Source organism: Delphinus delphis, chromosome 2, assembly GCF_949987515.2.
Source record: "Delphinus delphis chromosome 2, mDelDel1.2, whole genome shotgun sequence".
In the NCBI taxonomy this organism is placed as follows: Eukaryota; Metazoa; Chordata; class Mammalia; order Artiodactyla; family Delphinidae; genus Delphinus; species Delphinus delphis.
The window spans coordinates 175537152-175560293 of NC_082684.1; the positions used below are offsets into that span (position 1 = coordinate 175537152).

At 46.5% G+C, this 23142-nt stretch overlaps 1 long non-coding RNA gene across 1 annotated transcript in view; it reads left to right on the forward strand.

Annotated features, from left to right (window-relative positions):
• LOC132421130 (uncharacterized) overlaps positions 1-23142 on the forward strand; it is an 80590-nt gene that overhangs the window by 56519 nt on the left and 929 nt on the right. The window lies entirely within an intron of this gene.

Below are 23142 nucleotides of genomic sequence, written 5' to 3' on the forward strand. Positions count from 1 at the left end.
GCGGACTCTCAACCACTGCGCCACCAGGAAGCCCAAAAGCTAGCTCTTTTTTAAAAGAATCTTTAGCTAAGGGGATACCCTCCCAGGCCTTGGTTGGATGGATTTAGCTGCAAAGGCTGCTGAAGCCTTCACACCAGGAGGCTCTGAGAAACCAGTGGGAAGAGATGGGGCGACTGCTGGGGCCCCAGCCCGGGCAGAAGAGCTCTGAGGGCCTGAGTGTGAGACGGGGAAGTGACGCCGTCTGCCCTCAGCGTGTCACTGTCTAGCCCTCCCACAGCCGAACTTGCTTTGGAGGTGGTGACCCCACCATTCATCCCCAGGCAGGGCTCTCGCTGTGGTCACACCCAGATAAAGGGGAGGGTCTCTCCATCCCCCCTCCCGGCTGCTTCGGACCACATCCACTATCACTGACAACTGTTTTCTTGCTATACGTTTTGGGGACACAGACGAGCATGACTTGGTGTTTCAGAGCACACGTCAGAATCCGATTCGATTTTAGCAGATGGACACTAAAGAAACGTGCTCCATCTTGTTCCAACCAGAAGAAGCTCTCTGGGAGCGCACGCTTCCCTCTGGGTTATTGCACAGGCTTCTGGCTGGTCATTCCCCTCCCTGTGCTTGCTCTTCTGCGGTCTGTTGTCACACAGCAGCCGGAGGCATCCTTTGAAGCGGGTCCTGGTGTCCCACTGCTCCAGCTGGTGTGACAAGCCCGCCCCCCCCGCCCCCGGCCCCCCCCCGCTCGCCCATCCCCGCCACGTGGCCTCCTCGTCAGCCCTCTCACTCCATTTGAGGGGCTTTTGCTCCAGCCGTAGCCTCTGCCTAGAATATTCCTTCCCCCTGAAATTCACAGCTCCTAATGCAGCCCTCCCCATGGGCAGGGGCATCTCTGCTGGCCTGTGGAGGTGTCCCCAGGGCCCATGTCACGTCTGCCACACGGTTGCCATTCAGTTAGCCTTGGTTGGGTAAACGGATGGCATCCAGCAGGCTGCCTGCAGACGGATGGTCCTCGGTGCCCAGTGTCCCCCTCGTGTGGGAAGAGGACTCTGCTGGACACTACAAGGGGCCACATCAGCCTCCAGGCTTCTGGAGGAAGGGCCAGAAATGCTACCCAGAGGGCCTGCTGTTGTTTCACACGGACCCGAGGCTCCGGGGGCGGGAGGGGGCTCCGGGGGCGGGAGAGGGCTCCGGGACAGGAGGCCAGTACCGGCCCAGGGTGGGGCAGGCAGACTCGCTCTTAACCCCTCCGCTGCAGACATCGTAGCCCGCGTCACGGGTGGCTGGAGTGCTCAGCGGGCTTGTCCCCAGTCGTCAGGGCCAGCGGGGAAGAGATCAGGGCCAGAACCTGTTATTACACACAATTTGTAGGGATCAGAGTCCAAAATAAAAATATGGGCTGGCCTCTTGTTAGGAATGTATTCAGGGGCTTCCCTGGTGGCGCAAGTGGTTGAGAGTCCACCTGCCGATGCGGGGGCACGGGTTCGTGCCCCGGTCCGGGAAGATCCCACATGCCACGGAGCGGCTGGGCCCCGTGAGCCATGGCCGCTGAGCCTGCGCGTCCGGAGCCTGTGCTCCGCAACGGGAGAGGCCACAGCAGTGAGAGGCCCGCGTACCGCAAAAAAAAAAAAAAAAAAAAAGAATGTATTCAGAATTTCAAGGTGCCGACAGCCCAGCATTAAATTGGGCTCAGGGCCCTTCCGAGGACTGACCACGCTCACAGCCTTTCACAGATCTCTCTGGGGAAAACTCCCCTCGGCAAACATATATCACTGGCGCCAAGGTGTGCAGCCTCCTTCTTTGAGGAAGGAAGCCCAAGGGTGCAGTGGGGGACAGTCTCAGAGAAAACCTGAAGGTACCAAAAAACGGTATGCCTGCAGCGCACAAAAGGCCCTGAGGTCACGTTGCAGGCGGGGGAGGGGGGTGAGGGTGGCAGAGCAGGTGACATCAAAGTGGCATCCGGGGCCAGACAGGGCTGATGTCCATGGACAGCCAAGACCCCGGATCATTCTCCTCTCACAACGGTGCTCCGTGTTCAGTAATGGGCGAGAGGAGCGGAAGCAGAAGACGCAACCAGAAGAAATGAAGCAGGATTGGGTCGTGCGGTGCTGGCTTGTCGGGCTGGGAAGCCCAGGCCTCTCCCCGCGGCCGCTGACGGGGGGCGTGTCCTTACACGCCTGACGGCGCTCAGCGGGCATCCGTGGACGCTGAGGCAGGCACTACCTGCTTCCATTTGGAGGACGCGTTACAGTTTTAAAAGTGCCTTATGTGATTTCAGTGGACCCTCTCCGTAAGCCTCTAGCTTAGCCGAGTGTCGGGAAGGGCCAGAGAGGATGCTGGAACTCGGTTCTCCTGGTGCTGAATCCAGCACTTTCTTCCTTTCCTCCACGATGCTCCAGCCCCTGCTGGCTGCCATCTTCCCAGAGTCCAAGGCCAGAGACAGATGCAGGCCAGGGCATCACAGGCACATGGCCGCACGTCGCTTGATTGCCTCCAAAGTACCAGTGACCTGCCAGCACAGCCAGAGGGATCTGCTGGCGACGCAGAAGACTAACCCCGCCCACAGGAAAAGGTAGACTTTCAGAAGGATCGGATGTTTCCCTCCTACAGACATTACGGGAGCTGCTTTCCGGGGTCATCCAGTAAATGTGAACGGCAGATTACGTGAACATGAGTAAAGGGATGCTATTCTGAGCGAGCATGCATTTTGAAACGGCCCATTAACCTCTTATCAGGAAGGATTCCTTCCTTCGAAACGTTGGTGGTTTCCTGCACTAAAAGGTGTGAGGATGATTTGCCAGATCACGTTATGATGTGCAGCTAACGGCTTTGCCGAAACTGGTACCCACAGATGTGAAGTCAGGGGGTTGAGTTCCATACCTCAGCCACTAACGTCTCCTCTAAAGACTGACAAGTGCAATTAGCCCGTATTAATGGAATAATCTCCCCAGGAGTTTTTTTTTTAATCTGAAACTCCATTTGAATCACACAAAGAGAATATGCACCTTCCAATCGTTTCCGTTTTAGGACAGGCACATGTTAAAAACAGCTGGCCTTATTTTTCCCCCTCTTCAAATTCTGCCAAATTCACTCCCAGGTTTCCTTTCTAAGCCAAGTTTCAGAGCTGAGCACATTTTTATGGTCTAGTTATAAACCCTAGAAAAACAAGGTTTATAGGAAATGTTGACACAACCTTAACTAAAGTGGTGCTGGCTGACACCTATTTTCAATTTGGGGATTTCTACTGGGAAAATATAAACGCTAATTCAGCAAAGGAAGCCAACGATAATAAAAGTGTTGTAGTCTTCCTGTTCACCCCACGAAGCTCGGCTTCAGGAGATGCCAGGGCGGCGTGGAGGGGAGTTAGAATGAGGACGCTCAGTTTGCGAGAGGCACCTGCAAATAGCTCAGCCCCCCAACTACTATAGACCTCGCCTGGGAATGCACGACCTCACCGTGAGTCACCGCTGCGCATGGCGGCCCAGGCGGAGGGGTGGCAGAAGATTCCGGATCTTTACGTCAAAGGTGCCTACCATCCTCCTGCGACTCACTTCCAAAGCTACCCTTGAGCTACCTTGAGGCACACCGGATTTTTCATAGGCCAGTAAGACCAACCTCCAAACATGCAGAGAAGCCCAAAAAGATGAAAGTTGGAGAAAAGGCAGGCCCCAGAGGTGGATGTTGAGTGATTTCGGCCTCAGGCTGGGGCCAGTAGCAGTGCCAGGGGGACCCAGGTGGGAGGGCAGCCCGAGACCCGGGGACAGAGGGCCAGTGACAGTTCCCGTTTCCCCAGTCCCGCTCCACAGCCCAGCTGAGAAGCACATGTGTTCCATATTTAGGCTTTGGGTGTTTTTTTGTTTTTTTTTTTTCTTCTTCTTCTCTCTTCTGAACCAGGAGGTGGGAGAAAGGAGTGAAGTTTGACTCAGGTCCAGAGATAAAGACTGACACACACAAATGGCCCATAATAGGGGGCAAAGCGAGTTAAGCCGGAGTCAATGTTTTCAAATCCTCAGCTAAGTAGACTAAACAGCACTGGCCGAGGAGCCGGCAGGGACAGCTGCCGGCCAGGCGCCCCCAGCTAGGAGAGGGGCAGCCTGCGAAGCCCCCCGGGTCCCCCTTTGTCATCTGTACAATGGGGGCCCGCATCCGCCCAGGCGTCCGGACAGTGCAGAGAGTAAGGCCGGTCCCCGGTCGGGCTCTGCAAAGCTGCGAGGCGAAGGGGGAGCGTTGCTTGGTGTTGCTTTATTCCTACTCTGGAAAACTACATTCAGAAAATAGAAGTGTTTTCAATCGAGGGAGCAATCCATCAGGATAAAGGAGAGAAAACCTCTCCCTGGCATATTTGTAATTGCTTTTTGTTCATCCTGGGGCTGATCTGGGGCTGCGTCCGCTGCTGATGACTTCGCTTTCCTGTTCGGTCTAAGACTCTACTAACGAGGCCATTTGGGTTAATGCCCCGATTACCATCACATATTTCTAGCCTTGCCCAGCTCACAAGGGACCACTCACTTACATATCTTCATGGGCACAAAGTATTTTTTCGGATGATTATTTTTTTCCTCCTCAGCTTCTAAGCCTATTGGCAGAATTTTCCCAGAGTGTTTTCAAAAGCTTTCACAAGATATCCTCATAACATTGGCAAAAAGAAAAAAAAAAATAGGAAGCATACTTCAATGCTTAACTTCTGCAGGCCCTGATTTGTTTTTTTCAGGTTGAAAAGGAAGACTGAGTTTCTGGATGTACCTGTCAAGACTAAATGATTGTTCATTTCCTGTGAATTGGAAATCACGTAATAGCATGCAGCTGGGGAGCTAGCCTGGGTTTCTTGCTTCTTCCTCTTCCAGAAGCGGGGTCCATTACCAGCTGGGAAGTATTACTGTACGAATGCGCTGAAAAACTTAAGGGAAGTGAGAAGGGGAGCGTTCTCGATGTCAGCAGTTTGATGGTCTTACCTGTACCCTCCAGAGAAGATTTTAACAGCAAACGTACAGAAAGATTAATTTAACTAGAAATGAGCTCAGGAGAAAAAAAAAAAAGGATTGACAAAGCCACAAAAATCTTTCTCTAGCATTGAGCTGATTAGAATGAGCCCTGCTAAAATGATGCTTGCTAGTGATGGGGTGAGTTGGAGAGAAACCATTTAAGATAATAAAATGTTTTCACCCAAGAGAAAAGGATTACTACGAATCAACATAGTCATGTCTTGCTAATGAAGTTGTTACCTGGAACCAAAAAAAAGAAAAAAAACCCCACATAATTTCAATGCTGAGTTTAAAATTGGAATTCAGCAAAATGTCATCCCAGACACTTACTTGAAATGCACGCCTATATCTTTTTGTATAATAAAGTTCATTCTGTGTTTCATTGCCTTTATACTACTCATGGTGATTGTGTCAGACGTTAGCTGCTGAGAGATGGAGCGGACATTTACTTCAGGTGGCTCCTATTCCAAGTCATCATAACAATTAATTAGAGAAAGAGGAGGTAGGATGGGAGCAGAATTGATGCTGGGAAGGTAGCTTCTCCTGGGAAGGTAAGGAAAAGAAGGAGAGGCCAGGGCCAAGCAAAGTCACTGCCAGTGGAATGTTACAACATCGCTGCCCATTGCACCCAGACGTGTGCTTGGGAGAAAAGAGATCTGGGGTCTGAATGGAGTGTAGGGTTAATACAATGGCCCTGAATCACCTGGTGTGTGGTTCCCAACCCTGGCTGAGCAACAGGATCGCTAGTGGAACTTTTAAACAGAGAACCCACTGGGTCCTGTCCAGTCCTGGGCTAAAGCTTTGCATGACTTCTCTATGTTTAAGAAATGTTTGGGGGCTTCCCTGGTGGCGCAGTAGTTGAGTCCGCCTGCCGAGGCAAGGGACGCGGGTTCGTGCCCTGGTCCGGGAAGATCCCACATGCCGCGGAGCAGCTGGGCCCGTGGGCCATGGCCGCTGAGCCTGCGCGTCTGGAGCCTGTGCTCCGCAACGGGAGAGGCCACAACAGTGAGAGGCCTGTGTACCGCCAAAAAAAAAATGTTTGGGTGTTTGTTGTTTTGTCAGTACATAGTGAAAATTTCATTTTATTTTTTCCAGTTTTTTACAAAATTATAGTTGATTTACAATGTTATGTTAGTTTCAGATGTTAGTTTCCTGTGTTAGTTTTGATGATTCAGTTATACATATATGTATAAAAAGAATATATCTTCTTTTTCAAGAATGCATACATGTGTATAACTGAGTCACTTTGCTGTACAGCAGAAATTAACACAACATTGTAGATCAACTAGACTTCAATAAAAAATTTAAATAAAGAAGGTATATTCTTTATCACATTCTTTTACCTTATAGATTATTGCAAAAATTGAGTAGAGTTCCCTGTGCTGCACAGTAGGTGCGTGTTGGTTGTCTGTTTCATATACAGTCGTGTGTATATGTTAATGTCAGCCTGCTAATTTATCCCCCCACTCCCCGCCTTTCCCCTTTGGCAATCATAGGTTTGTTTTCTATATCTGTGGGTCTATTCTGTTCTGTAAGTAAGTTCATTTGTATCCTTTTTTTTTAGATTCCATATGATATCACTTATAAGTGGGATCTTCAAAAATGTATGTTTTTAATAAACTAAAACCTACGATTAATTCTGAGTGCTGAGTCAGGGTTGAAAACCATGGGTAGGTGGAGGCTGGAAATAAACCAGAAGGTGGGTTTGACAGTATTGCACTTTATCTAAATCTCTCTTTCATCTTGTTTGAATCCAAGAAAGAGCTGTGTGTCCTGAAGTTTATCAGATAGACATAAGATGATAAGGATGACAATAAAATAATACCTCACACTGGCTCTCTGGGGACTCTTGCCCTAGCAGCCAGAGCACTTACACGTGCGTGATGTCATTTCTCTCCCCTCCTCCCCTCCCTGGATGCTGCAAAGCAGGCAGTGCAAGAATCATCACCCCATCTTACAGAAAAGAAAACAGGCCACCTCCAGCCGAATCCCCCAACAGTGCTAATGAGTGGGCTGAGTCCTCTGCTCTCAGGTGGCTTAATGCTCGCGGAGCAGAAAAGAGAATCCAGCAAACACTCAGCTCCCACGTTCACTGCAAATGGAGAAGTGCTCTGTGCCTTGCTTTTACCTTAAAGAGTTGGCTGGACTTCCCTGGTGACTCAGTGGTTAAGAATACGCCTGCCAATGCAGGGGACACGGGTTCCAGCCCTGGTCCGGGAAGATCCCACATGTTGTGGAGCAGCTAAGCCCGTGCGCCACGACTACTGAGCCTGCGTTCTAGAGCCCGCGAGCCACAACTACTGAAGCCCGCATGTCCAGAGCCCGTGCTCTGCAACAAGAGAAGCCACCACAAGCACAAGCCTGTGCACCGCAATGAAGAGTAGCCCCCTCTTGCCGCAACTAGAGAAAAGCCCGCGTGCAGCAATGAAGACCCAACGCCGCCAAAAATAAATAAATAAAATTATTTTTTTTAAAAAAAGAGCTGGCTTACATCCAGTGTGTGTGATAGATTTTTGGCTTTCCCTTTTACACAAATCCTTTCCTTAAGTGAACACCTCATGCCTCCCAGGTCTCTTCCGTTGCTTCCTGGGGTGCAGTAGAGAAGAGACAGGAGACAGGGACACAGGAGGGACAGTAGGTAGCCTGCCCCACACCTGCCCCCCAGCTTCTTCCACATCCTGAGAAGGAGATGGTCCCCAGGTTAAGGATGGCAAAGAAGCTGAGAAGTCTTCCAGTCCTGTTTGGGTTATTTCCCTGCCACCTGTGTAAGCTCTTAGTAGCCTTGGGCTTATGGTTCAACTATTCCAATGGAAAGAAATAATGATCACAGCATTTGAGGCTGTTGATGTTTAGAGCCGGAAGTTACCCTCTTCTGAGGAAGGCTTTTCTGGGAATGGACTTGAGGATAAAGATGTTACAAAGCATGACCCTAGAAGCTAAGCTTTTGCTGATACAATTTACCTAATAATCAAGTTACTTTGCAGTTTATGGTAACATAAAAAAAACCTTCCTAGATAAGATTATTTTTTGAAGACGATTATGTTTTCGTGATGTTATGATAGCTACTGCCATGGCAAAAAGTGCAGTGTTAAAGTGTGACAGATAAGCAACGGGGATCTATTGTGCAGCACAGGGAATTATAGCCATTATCTTGTAATAACTTTTAATGGAGTACAGTCTGTAAAAATACCATATCGCTATGCTGTACACATGAAAATAATATAATATTGTAAGTCAACTATGCTTGAATTTAAAAAAGTATGATGAATCGATCTCCTCTCAGATACTAATATTCCACAGATCAATAAAACTTAACTGTGCTTACGGGTTTACTCCATTATACAAAAATATATTTATGAAAGGTATCACACAGGTTTTTATACATGAGTTGGCTGACCATTTTATCATATCTTATCTTCTACATGTGTGAGTTTAAAAGATTGGTGGTGTTTTAATTATGTATAATCACATCTGGTTTCCCAATAACCTATTGAGAAACACTTTTGACAGTCATAAAAAGAAATCTTCTAGAGAGCTGAATATATGGAACGTAGCTAACTTTTTAAACCAGGTCTGTAGAGCTATCTTGGGGGACAGGAAGGGCAACTTTGTTTCACCCAAGCGCCGACCCACTGGCCTATCACTGAGGTGTTATCTCTGGAAAGCTGGTCTGGGCTTAGCAAGCAAGTATGCCGAGACTGACTAGTGACGCCTGCCGGGGAAGAAGCGAGATCCTGGTACCATGTTTGCAATCTCTGCTGGCGGGGAGAAAGGGAAAAATACTGAAATACGTAATGAATGCCCATTTCACTGGGAACAGAGACTGTTGAGATATGTAAGGAATTCTCCCAATGGCACAGTTTTTGCCAGAGCCGAGCCCCAGTTGATAGTCTCAAATAGTTTTAGGTATAAGAGCATTATTTAAAATGCTTAATGCATATCTGGGTGTCTAAAAGAGTAAGGATTATTCACTTTTCTCAACACGCTACACCGTTATGTGAAATTCTGGAATTAAGTCTGTCATCGTCACGGCGGTGAATGTCAGTCAGGATCTTCCAATTATTTAAGCTGCTCACAAATAGGGCTTTTTCCGTGAATTCCATCAGCGCTCAAGAACACGTCAGCCTGGTCAGTTTCATTAATGTGTCGTTTCCATTGCACCCAAAGCAGTTGCCGTCTTTTCCACCGGTGATAATGGTGCCCATGTGTGATCATGGCGCCCACAGGGAAGTCATAACGCCCATCATATTTCTAAATTCCATCTTACAGTGTTAGCGAGGATACTAGTCTAGTAATGTGGTTTCTTTCCTGTAACAAAGTGGTAATAATCCCTCTGGAGAAACCCTGAGCTTAAGATGATTAATGTTGCACAGAAATAACTTCCTTAGTGAATAAACGGTCCTTTCATCAGAGTGAGTTGTCTTAAATTGCAAAATTTAATTTCAGAGGGAAGAAAGCACTCCTCAGTTATATGGTAAATACTGACATATTTAGACACACATCTTTAAGCATGTTTTCTACCAAAGTTATCATTTTAGATCACCTTCATTGCGTGTTTCTTAGTCGCAGATTATCCCTCTTTTCAAATGGATGGGCACTTAGTATTATCTGTTGATTGGTCCTTGAAGACATGGGTTGACTTGGAAGGGGTTGGTGCTGGTTATTTTAGACACAGCCGGGCGGGTGAGCAGAATCCTCTGGGAATTTGTCACTTCTTTCTATATACGCTTCCTCCTCTTCTCTATGAGCCATCAAATCCATTTTCTGGGACCCCGATCCCCACATCGTAGTTCCATATTTCCAACCGCCATTTAAACGGGACCTTCGATCATCTTGCCACGTTCTCCAAACCAGCGAGAGCCCAACCTGAGGTCTCTTGACTCACGCCCTCCTTTTCACTGAAGGCATTCTTCATACGGGGTTTTGTGTGGTTTGTTGCTTTAAATTATGAAAGTAGTTTGCTTGAGTTACAGGAGCAAGCAGGGCATGATTTTTCTGAATTCGTACATTACCTTTCCTGTTTCCACGTCTCATCGGTCTTTGGGGGTCTCTGGGGACTGAATGCCTTTGTGGTCATGTTTTCAGAGGTGGTTGTATTCACCAAAAAGGAAAATTTCTCCGAACTGTATGCAGAACCTTGGGCAGAATAGATGTGGGGAATATTTGGCCTTTATTCAACCCCAGAGGGCCAGCACAGAAGGTCCCCCTGGCAAACAGCCTTCGTCTTATATGGAGCTAGTCCAAGCTGGGTGAGCAGAAAGTGGTCATTTGCTTTCAGCCCAGCATTTGAGCAGAGTCTTCCTTTCGAGTCTGTGTCAGGACTGCTGGTGCCTCTTCAGATCTACCCTCCCTTCTTACCAGCAATGCGCCCGATGACAGAACTCCATTTGCTAGCCTCCCTGCAGGTGGGGAGGGCAGGGGGGCACGGAGATGGATGCCAACGTTGGGGGTGGAACTTCTTCTGACTGGTCCTCAACTCCCTCCTTTCATCCTCTGTCAGCAGATTGCTGAGCCCTTAAAACTCGTCTCAGCTCACATCCATCCCTGCAACTGTGAGGCTTCGCCCTTCCAGGGGGCAGTTTGATGAAGGTTGTTAGGAAATAGAAGGGGCGGGAAATCTGGTCGCGGTAATGCCACAGCCTATGAAACAAAAATGCAAAGATGTCACTGAGGATCTTACTAATTTAAATCTGATTACAAACACATTGCGTAGGAAAAATTTAGGTATAATAAATCCAAGTGGGGAGATTCCATTTCACCATTATCTGCATTAACAAGGATAGATCTGCTAGCTTAATAGTTACCAGCAATAGTGCTAAGAGATGTGGTCTGGGACTTTCTGGAGTTGTCAATCTAATGGGGGAAGGCATACAAAACAGGCAATCAGGGTGAAGATGTACAGCTGCACAGGGTGTGCACTGGCCAACTTCAGGGGACATTATTCCCATAGACTATGGTATAAATGGCCCCCCACTGTAAGGTGTCACCTGTCCAGCTGTAGATGGTGAGCCTTCAAGCAAAGCTTTCTAAAGTGAGCTAAGTAATCCCGCTCCTGAGCGTATACATCCATACAAAACTCTAATTCAAAAACATACACACACCCCATGTTCGTAGCAGCACTATTGACAATAGTCAAGACATGGAAACAGCCTAAAAGTCCATCAACAGATGAATGGATACAGAAGATGTGGTACATATATACAATGGAATACTACTCAGCCATGAAAAAGGAACGAAATAATGCCATTTGCAGCAACACCGATGGACCTAGAGATGATCACAGTAAATGAAGTAAGTCAGAAAGAGAAAGGGAAATACCATATGATGTCACTTATATGTGGAATCTAAAATATGACACAAATGAACCTATCTACGAAACAGAAACAGACTCACAGACATAGAGCACAGACTGGTGGTTGCCAAGGGGGAGGAGGATGAGGGAGGGATGGAGTGGGAGTTTGGGATGAGAGGTAAACTCATATACATAGAACGGATAAACAACAGGTCCTACTGTAGAGCACAGGGAACTATAGTCAACATCCTGTGATAAACCATCATGGAAAAGAAAAATAAAATGAATAAAAAGTAAAGTGATCTAAGTGAACAGTGATAGGGGACATGTTGTGCACCTGACCCAGCCGAGGAAGTGGGTTCTTGGGGTAAAGGACATGACTGTTGGGACGTAAAGATCAGCCCCAGTTAGCCAGACCGGAAGGAAGATGAGCTGTCCAGGCGAGGGAGCAGAATGTCCAAAGACCGAGGACAGGGGCTGTGAGGCTGAGCTGCCCGAGGAATGAGCAGGAGGGGCACCGTGGCTGCTTCGTCCTGCTGGCTGTCTGGAAGCCTTCTTGCTCTACCTTTCCAAATCCAGATCAGCTGCACCCAAACTTGATGGATTCCAGAAAAAAAAAAAAGGGAGGAACTCCTCACCTCCCGTCTCTGTTTGCTGACTGTCTCAGCAGCCTTTGTCCCCTACAGTGCGGGTGATTCAAAAGCTTAGACTAAACGCAACACTCGGGGAAGATCCCCTGCCTTCAGACAGATGGGGCCCCGAGGCTGGCTCCGTTCCCGCCACCTGTTCAACTTCATCAATTGTCAAGCCTTTTGACTCAGACAAACTCCTTCAACCTGATGGTGACACTCCACTGCTTAAAGTCTCCTATTTTAAGGCTGTGGGCATTTAAAAACAAAATGAAACATAAAAACATTTTGAGGGATAAAGTTCCAAATTCTTAGCATGACTTACGTGGTAGAGTCATCTCACATGGGGCAGGGACCCTTTCTATCTGGTTCTCTCTACTGTGCTCTGTCATTGGATCGAAAGCAGCTTGGGGGACAGTGGCCTTGGTGCGAATGTGGTGGTGAGTCTGGAAGAGAAGCAGCTGGGTCCCCTCACACCAGACGATCCAAGCAGTACTTTTCCACGGCTGCCATTGCCGGGAACACGGCAGAGTCTCTATACATATTTGTTCTAAATAAATAAATGAATAGAACATTTAGGATAAGTTATATACTCAAACCACATAATTTTTATTTTCCCATAACGTTTCTCTTCCTGAATTGGGTGATGGTATTTTGACTTCATCTCCTTGACAGTTGATATAAGAAACATCTTCACAAAACTCATTGAGAAAACCATAATTCAGAAAGAGACATGTACCACAATGTTCACTGCAGCTCTATTTACAATAGCCAGGACATGGAAGCAACCTAAGCGTCCATCGACAGATGAATGGATAAAGAAGATGTGGCACATATATACAGTGGAATGTTACTCAGCCATAAAAAGAAATGAAACTGAGTTATTTACAGCGAGGTGGATAGACCTAGAGCCTGTCACACAGAGTGAAGTAAGCCTTTTGAACTTTTAAAGGCCACCGGGACACATCATGTATCACTCGGTGTCTTCTTTATGAAGGTCCACAGGGAAAAATTCTTTCTCACTCCGTAGCATGAAGAGTTGTGTTTTACGTGGCTGATTCAATGGTATATTTAAGCAATTAATTAAGTACAATAATTAAGTGATTGACAATGTGATCAGAGTTCTTTTTTTTTTTTTTTTTTTTTTTTGCGGTACGCGGGCCTCTCACTGCTGTGGCCTCTCCCGTTGCGGAGCACAGGCTCCGGACGCGCAGGCTCAGCGGCCATGGCTCACGGGCCCAGCCGCCCCGCAGCACGTGGGATCTTCCCAGACCGGGGCACGAACCCGTGTCCCCTGCATCGGCAGGCGGACTCTCAACCACTGCGCCACCAGGGAAGCCCCAGAGTTCTCTTTTTTTGTATGCGTACCTGAAAGCTTGGAACCAAGTTGTGGCCCATCTTTGGCAAATGTATAGGGACTCCTACAAATGGTTTTTGTGTATTATTTCAACAAATACTGATTTTGGACCAAAACTTACTCATGGGTTAATCTTACTTTTCTTACCCTAATTCTCTTGCCCCCTGCTCACAACTTATTTTCTCTTCCAGTATAATATACATTTTAATAGATCACTTTATAGTTTTGAAGTATGGTGGAGTATATATAAATTGGTTGTTGTTTAAGGCTAAGGATGGTAACCTTGAGCTATGAGTGAACACCAGCCTGGAGCCTCACATCCCCAAACATTCCTCTTCGCCTCTGCCCTGATGCTCACACTGTTTTCTTCTTGATCTTCCAGGAGAGTCTTTTGTTTTTTTTTAATTGAAGTCTAGTTGATTTACAATGTTGTGTTAATTTCTGCTGTACAGCGAAGTGATTCATTTATACACATGTATATATATCCTTTTTCATATTCTTTTCCATGATGGTTTATCACAGGACATTGAATATAGTTCCCTGTGCTATACAGTAGGACCTTGTTGCTTATCCATCCTATATATAATAGTTTGCATCTGCTAACCTCAAACTCCCAGCCCTTCCCTCCCCTTTGGCAACCACAAGTATGTTCTCTATGTCTATGAGTCTGTTTTTGTTTCATAGAAAAGTTCCTTAGTGTCATACTTTAGATTCCATGTATAAGCGATAGCATATGATTTTCGTCTTTCCCTGTGTGGCTTACTTCACTTAGGAAGATAATCTCTAGTTGCATCCATATTGCTGCACATGGGATTATTTCATCCTTTTTCATGGCTGAGTAGTCTTCCATGGCATGTACCTACCACATCTTCTTTATCCATTCATCTGTCCATGGACATTTACGTTGTTTCCATGTCTTGGCTATTGTAAATAGTGCTGCTATGAACATAGGGGTGCATGTGTCTACCACATCTTCTTTATCCATTCCATCTGCTGGTGGGCATTTAGGTTGCTTCCATGTCCTGGCTATTGTTCCACTGGAGTCTTTACCACATTTTATTGCAAAGATGTGCTTGGGGGCCTCACCTGCCCTGAAGCAGAGCATTTTGATTCATCCCTACTACTGTAGCCTGAAAGTAAACTCACTGTTAATTACCAAGGATCATGGTCAACCAAGCCCCCTCTCTTATTTCTTCTCCAACACCTGCCATTGCTAATTGTGGGAAACTTTCACTTTCTACTTTATTCATTCCCATCGGCTTGTAATTTGTATGGGTACACTCTCTTTATCATCAGAGGGAAAAAAGAATAAAGATGTAGGAACATCTATATCTGGGTTAACCCCTCAAATGTTTTAGTCTTGTCTTCCCAACCCTCATCATAGTGGAGTTTTAGAATTTTAACCAAGACATGTGCACACGACAGGGAGTACCAAAAGGACAGTTAGAAATTTATTTAAGTTTGGATTTGAGAATAGAAGATCCTACTGTGGACAAGTCATTCCCTCCCCCTGATGTCCTGTGTGTACTTAATAAGGACAATCAAATCAGAAAGGATACCAAAAAAAGCAGGAGTGTCCATATCAAGAATGGAATGGCTTCCATTACTAATCAGCTAAATCTGTTTATTACTAGGAAGCAAATGCATTTGACCACTGCAGCTTTAAGGGGGAATCAGAGAATCTGATACGTGGACCGTTCCATGTTCATGTGAAACCAAGAGAGTGAGCACACCTCTTATTGAGAATGATTGACGGCCCCTGCTGTGATGAGCAAGTGTGGAAAACACATGCTGCCTGGTTTTATGCATTTTGGCTGCCAGATGGTGCCTAACACCCCCCCACCCCGGAACCGTCCCTCACCCCACCCATGCCAATCTGGCCTTACCCCAAACCCTCATCCTTCCCAGGCCCCGAAATCCATCCCCCACCAGAAGCAGGGGCTGGGGGGCACTGATGTGTGAGGCCCAGGTATAAAATACAGATATCTCTTTTGCATAGTATTAGGTAAAATAAAAAGCTTAAAGTGGAAGAGTTTATTTTCTAGGACATATGTTGACAGCATCTGAATGTCATGTACCTTTTCTCTCCTACGAGAAGCTTGTATTTCTGTCTTCATCGCCAAGACACTTCCCGGAGCGTAGTTCGTGGAACATTTACGTAATTCATGTCTGTTCGATGAATGAGCGAACGAATAAATAAGTGAATACATGATCAACCCATATAATAACCCAACAGAGAAGGAAATGAGGGGAATCTGGCATAATATGGTGTCTGTAAACCCAAGCTTTCGCCCAGCGTTCTCATCTACGCAATAGGCTGTTGAAGAATTTGTTGGAGACCCACATCAGTCTTCTCATTTCGTTATCTCTGAACTGTACCATTTTCGCCCCTTGGAGAGCTGGGACACCACTTCTCTTTTTCAAAAGATACCCACGATAGAATTGTGATCACATTGGCAATCACTTTTCATTACCCAGATTATAATTCACCCGGTTTTATAGGCCCATCTCTCTTCCGGCTACATAGTCTTTTATTGGGCATCAAATCCTCTTTTTTAAAATATATAAAGATACATATTCTTAGTACGAAAGTCATGTAACCACCTTACCAAAAAAAGTCTCAGAAGTAGGAATGAAGGGAGGAAAAAAAATCACCGTAAGACTAACCCTCTAACACAGCCACTTATTAGGATTTCGGTAAATTTCCTTCTGCTACTTTCCCCTGTTCCCCACCTGCTTTTACATAGCTTCATACGGTTGTTTCTGTATACGTATAATTTGATTTCCTAATTTTCTGAACTAGTCAGGAAACTAGAAACAACACTATTTAGCAGAGAGAATTTAATATAAGAAATTGGTTAAACAGGTATTGGAGAACTCCAAATGTATAAGGCAGACCCTGAAATAAGAAAGGAATAATAAGTGCAGGAAGCAGCTTCCGTAACCAGGGGCTGGAGGAACAAAGGGAAGAAGTGGGTGTCATCAGACCTAGAGGCTTGGGGGAGGGGCTGCAGAACTGGGACCTCCTGGAGGGGACAGCAGCAGGGCCAGGGCTGAAAGCTCTGAGGGGAGGGGTGATGGGGCTGCTGCTGGGTGTGGGGAAAGGGCCAGAGACTGGGACCAGCTGCTGGTGGACTCAACGGCCAGCGTCCAGGTCCAGAGGGAGGGGCCCTGGTGCGTAACTGGCAAGCCAGGAAGCACGCAGGAAGGGGCCTGCTCCTTCCCCCGACCCCTGCCTCCGATCTCCCTCTAGTGCCCCCTGTTGGTGGAGCCTAATCGGGAGGCATCCAGCAGAGCAGAAACTGAGCGTGCTGAGTTCCAGCTCCAGCAGCACAAAGCCGTGGGGGTTCCAAGATGGGGGCCAATGGCTTCACAACCAAGCCATACCTTAAGCTTAGCTTGGGGTGTTACTACGCTGCCTGCATTTTTGGTTGTTGTTGTTTTGGGGGGTTTTGGTTTTGTTTTAATTGAAACATAGTTGACTTACAATGTTGTGTTAATTTCTGCTGTACAGCAAAGTGATCCAGTTATACAAATATGTTCATTCTTCTCCCTTTTTTTTTTTTTTTTTTTTTTGCGGTACGCAGGCCTCTCACTGTTGTGGCCTCTCCCGTTGCGGAGCACAGGCTCCGGACGCACAGGCTCAGCGGCCATGGCTCATGGGCCCAGCCGCTCCGCGGCATGTGGGATCTTCCCGGACCGGGGCACGAACCCGTGTCCCCTGCATCGGCAGGCGGACTCTCAACCACTGCGCCACCAGGGAAGCCCATTCTTCTCCTTTTTTTAAAAAAGAATATTTATTTATTTATTTGGTTGTGCTGGGTCTTAGTTGTGGCTCGCAGGTTCCTTAGTTGTGGCAGGTGGGCTCCTTAGTTGTGGCATGCACATGGGATCTTGTTCCCTGACCAGGGATCGAACCCAGGACCCCTGCATTGGGAGTATGGATTCTTAACCACTGCGCCACCAGGGAAGCCCCATGTACATTCTTTTCCATATGCATTTCCATTATGGTTTATCACAGAACACTGAATATAGTTCCCTGTGCTCTACAGTAGGACCTTGTTGTTTATCCATTCTCTCTATATAATCGTTTGCATCTGCTAATCCCAAACTCCCAGTCCATCCCTCTCCCATCCCCATCCCCATCCCCCTTGGCAACCGCAAGTCTGTTCTCTGTGTCTATGAGTCTGTTTCTCTTTCATAGATAAGTTCATTTGTGTCATATGTTAGATTCCACATATAATTGATAGTGTATGGTATTTGCCTTTCTCTTTCTGACTTACTTCACTTAGTATGATAATATCTAGGTCCATCCATGTGGCTGCAAATGGCATTATTTCATTCTTTTTTATGGCTGAGTAGTATTCCATTGTATATATGTACCACATCTTCTTTATCCATTCATCTGTCGATGGACATCTAGGTTGTTTCCATATCCTGGCTATTTTAAGTAGTGTTGCAGTGAACATTGGGGTGCCTGTAACTTTTTGAATTAGAGTTTTGTCCAGATTTATGCCCAGGAGTGGGACTGCTGCATCATATGGCAACTCTATTTTTATTTTTTGAGGAATCCCCATAGTGTTCTCCATAGTCGCTGTACCGATTTGCATTCCCACCAGCAATGTAGGAGGGTTCCCTTTTCTCCACACCCTCTCCGGCATTTGTTATTTGTAGACTTTGTAATGATGGTCATTCTGACCGGTGTGAGGTGATACCTCATTGTGGTTTTGATTTGCATTTCTCTAAAAATTAGTGATGTTGAGCATCTTTTCATGTGCCTGTTGACCATCTGTATATCTTCTTTGGAGAAATGTCCATTTAGGTCTTCTGAACCAGAAGATGTTGTATATAAATGCAGACACACTGTGTGTCCATACACATGACACCTACAAGTTGTGCACGCATTTCTACACGTATATTCACGAACCGTTCCTTGGAGGGCTGGATTCTGCTAACACATGAGCATTTCCACTTCCTTTAATTAACTTTAAGAGGACAGATTTCTTGTAGCACCTTGTTCTATTAAATCCAGGCAATCTCTTCTTGGTTCCCAAATTTATGATCTCTAATTTCAGCACACCTCATATTTATCAAAACCACGAGAATGAGGGCCCAGATTTCACGGTGACTTAATGGTTGTTGTAAAGAGATTTTCTTTGTTTTGTCCTCGGGCCAGGCAAGGTCGATGGAAGTCCGCCGAGCGCTTTTCTTTTTTCTTGAAGGGATGGAAGGAAGCAGAGAAGACCAGCCACAGACCTTCCTCAGCGTGAGAGGAGTGACAGCGTGTGGGGTGTGCAGCTGTCGCTCGCTATTTTACGGTCCTTCCCAATTTACGTGCTAGTCCACAGCTGAGCCCGGGAGAAGGAAGAGGGGCCGACTCTGTGGCCGGCATCGGGTTTCAGAGCTGATGACTTTATGCCTTAAAGATAAATAAGTTTAAATGCAATGTTTAAAGCCAATTCTGAGGGACGGTCACAATTCTGCAAATATGGCGTCGATAGGAAAGAAGGGTCATGGAAGAAAATAGAAGTAAATTCACAGGCACGCCCCTCAGAGGCCTGGAAGGAGCGGCAGATGCCCTAGAGCAGGGCTCTGGGAGGCGGGTGGGAGAGCAGAGGGGCAAAGCAGGGGTGACGCAGATCTAGGAGGGAGCCCGACTGTGCCCCTCTGTTGACAGAAAGGACGCGTTCTAGTGACACGCCAGGTTGTCAGAAACATGGTCATCAGAAGGAAGAAAAGATACAAGGAACTTAAGAACGTCCTTTGGGATGAGAGCAAAGAGGATTATTTAGAAAAAACTTCTCGAATGCTCTGGAAACATAATCGAACGAGTTAAGATGTGTAGCGTGTTTGGATAGTGAATACAATGCGTTTGCCGTTTTATTCTCAGCAGCAGCACATGGGCCGTATGAGGAAGGGGACCGTTCAGAGGGAGGACAGGAGGCAAAGCATGGAGCACGAGCGTGTCTGAGGTTTCGGGGCTGGGGTGGAACGGCGTGCTCCAGGCCACAGGGCACGTCCATAAGAACGTTGGCCAAATGCGTGCAGGCACTGAAAATAGGTTTGGCAGGGGCCCGGGCAGCCCTGAGCTGCTTCTCCTCCTAGACTCTGGAAGAAGTGGATCAGAGCCTCCCAACCTTTTCAGAGCACTCACTCCGGTGGTCCTAAAAGGATAACCAACCCCCCTGCAGCACACCTGGCCTTAGGCAGCCTCACCCCCTCTGTCACCCAGCCCTCTCCCTCCTGCCTCCCATCCTTTTAATTTGGGACCCAAAACAGTAACCGGCACACAGACCTAGAGAACAGACCTGTGGTCGCCAAGGGGGAGGGGGGACGGACTGGGATTGTGGGATGAGCAGAGGCAAACTATCATATAGAGAGAGAATGAATAAACAGCAAGGTCCTACTGCAGAGCACAGGGAACTATAGTCAGTATCCTGTAATAAAGCATGACGGAAAAGAATATATGTGTGTATAACTGAGTCACTTTGCTGTACAGCAGAAATTCACACAATGTTGTAAATCAACTATACTTTCAGTGAAAAAATAAATTAAAAAAATAATTTGGGACCTAAACTTTTGTTCCACAACTGAAGATAAAACATATGAATATAAAGTATATTAAATATAAATATTTTACATTTATATGTTTTATAAATTAAAAATATAAATTACATCTGTATTGAAATATAGATCCTGAGAGCAGGGCCTAGAACTTACATTCCCTGGGTGTAATTAATCCATCAGCAGCTGTAACCCATTCTCATTAGAACCTCAGCAGAGTGGTCAAAAGCCTGGGCTTTGGTGTCAAACAGACTTGGATTTAACTCCAGATCTGCCCATTGCCGGTGACCTTGTGCAAGTTGCTTCACCGTTATGAGCCTCAGTTTCCTCATCCGTAAAACGGGAATAATGACACCATTTACCGTGGGGATCGTTGCAAGGATCCTACCATGTATTACGAGTAAAGGAGTTAGCACAACCTACGACTCCATACGTGGGCATAGCTGTTGCTGCTACTGTTCATAAGGTGAGTGGTTTAGAAAGCAGGACGCTGCTGGCCACAAAGCGGATCAAGGGGTGAAGACAAGAATAAAGATCCTGGATGGGCGGGAGGTTCGCATGTGCAACTTCCGCCTTGTACGACCGCACCCTGTGAACATAGAGAACTTTGGTCGTTCAGCTACGTGATGCCCACCACTGTGGCTCACGTAACTTATGCTCTCACTGTTGTTCACGTAATGTCATTTTAAGGGAGTTTTGTCCCCAGAGGCATCCTTCATTGATGTATGGAAGCCTGGAGAAGGGAAGGGGCTGGAGATTAAGTTTTGAGCCTGTTTACTTCAATCTCAAACTTCCAAAGGTCTGTGTGAAGTTTCTGAAGAAATGAGAATTCCCTCCCAACCCAGATTATTAAATAGTATAAATACTGCCCCTCAGAATACCTTAAGCAAAGTCATTTGCAAAGGCCTTTAAACTGGAAGGCCCATCCCCACCTCCTACTGTTGGCTCTGATCCAAAAGGCGCCCGGCACCCTCCCCGTGCTCCCAGGCTGCATCCTGAAATATTTGCCTCGGTCCATCTTGCTGGCCACTTCCCTTCCCCACCTGGTCCTGACTGGCCAGGTCACAGCCCTAGACCTGTTTCCTGCTCCTCTGGCCTGTGGTCTGATACTGCTGCCGTCAGGCTGACCTCTGGCTTCCTTCCTTAGCTGCACTGTTCACTGGTCCCTTTGTCACAGTGCTTCATGGCTGCTCGGGCCCGGGGTCCAGCCTCTCCCTGGTGCCAGTTCTCAAGCCAGAGTGCCTGCCGTCCAGGTCCACTCTGCTTCTGGGAGTGGACACTAGACCCACGTCACCTTTGTATGAAAGAATTTTGGAGCCACTTTAAAGAACTGGCTGACATTCAGACTTTAGAATTTGGTCAGCAATGAAACATCACTGTGGATCGTATAGCTGGAAAGGCCGTGTGTATATGAGAATTGACCCTCTAGGTGTGGGTGTTGTGAGCACCAGACCTCACCCATCTATAATTTTTACAAAAATTTTTGACGTATAGTTGATTTACAATGTGTTCATTTCTGCTGTACAGAAAAGTGATTCAGTTATACACATATATACATTCTTTTTTCATATTCTTTTCCATTATGGTTTATCACAGGATATTGAATATAGTTCCCTGTGCTCTACAGTAGGACCTTGTTGTTTATCCATTCTCTATATAATAGTTTGCCTCTGCTAATCCCAAACTCCTAATCCATCCCTCCCCCACCCCTCCCCCTTGGCAACCACAAGTCTGTTCTCTATGTCTGTGAGTCTGTTTCTGTTTCATAGATAAGTCCATTGTGTCATATTTTATTTATTTATTTTTTTGTTGCGGTATGCAGGCCTCTCACCGTCCCGGCCTCTCCCGCTGCGGAGCACAGGCTCCGGACGTGCAGGCTCAGCGGCCATGTCTCATGGGCCCAGCCGCTCCGCGGCATGTGGGACCTTCCCAGACCGGGGCACGAACCCGTGTCCCCTGCATCGGCAGGTAGACTCCCAACCACTGCGCCACCAGGGAAGCCCAGTAGTAGTTATTTTTATTTGCTTGCTTTATACAATTCTTCAAGCTGGGGGTAAGTTTATAGAACAAGTGGAGCTGCCTTCTTCAAGGTGGTTACTGGCTGTTTCCAAATGCTAAAATGAATGAAGCTTTAAGGAACCATAAATACCAGGAAGTGAGATTTTTAAATCCATTGATCCAGGCATGGGACCTGCAAGCCATGAAAGACTAAATGTTACCTCAGATGTTCAATAGTTCAGGGTTCTAAGTTCTTATCCATGTTTGGGCAACTAGATATAGAAAAACCTAGAATTATCTGCTCCTGGCTTACCAGAATGCTCAATTATTGAATTTATTTTTCTTTACCTGGTCTTTTCATAAAGTGGTCGCTCTCAGCAAAATTCTCCTAGAGCCCAGATTGGTTGGTTAGTTGTGTATTTATTTATTTAAGAGCAACTTTTGGTGGCCACCTGAGTTCGTACAACCTTGACCCAGTCTCCCCCATCCAAGTAATCTTTAGTGTGAGGGACCACGAGGTGCCAGCACAGCTTGCATTTGGCCCTTTGGACCGTGTTTACCGAGTCAGGAAAGTGGCCATGGGTGCTTGATGGGTTCCTAAAAGCACTGGCTCTGAAGAAAAATCAATTCCCCCAAATTTCTGGTTGAATACAGCTTTACTATCGATCAAAATGTATTCTTTTCTATTAGGACAATTACTGAGAAAAATATTTTGTGTACCTTGTCTATATTGAGTGTTATATGCACAGGGGTTGCCATGGGCATTGCGTTTGTAAAGTCGTTCCATAATTTTAAGAGAGCACCCAGGTTAGAAGCGCTCAGCTAAATGGTATATAAAGTCAGTTGAATTCTAACGACATCTACTGAGCCCCTTTGGTGCAGGATGTGGCTGGGCTAGGTGAGATGAGTTACTCAAAACTGTGTAAGATAGAGTTTTCCAGATGACTACAATATAGGTGACTAGAACACAAGGCAAACTAAAGAGCTGCAACACCATGGAGCTCATAGAAATGATCTAACTTGAAAAGGCAACTACCTGGCAATACACTGCCACACCCCCTTCCTGTATCCAAGACAGACATTATCAATCAATCACACACTCTTTCCACTGAGCCCAGAAGTAGCCTTAAGGAAAATCATACCTACAATAAATCTCTCTCGTATTCACTTGCATTTCCTTCTTGAAAGGGACAGAAAGGAGTGGAATTATAGCTACCAAGCTGGGAACACTCATTGGGTTATGCATGCAAACACAAACATTAAACTGTCACATGTTACAGCGGTAGAGAAGACTGAGTTTTTTTTTAGGGGGGGGGTTGCTGTTTT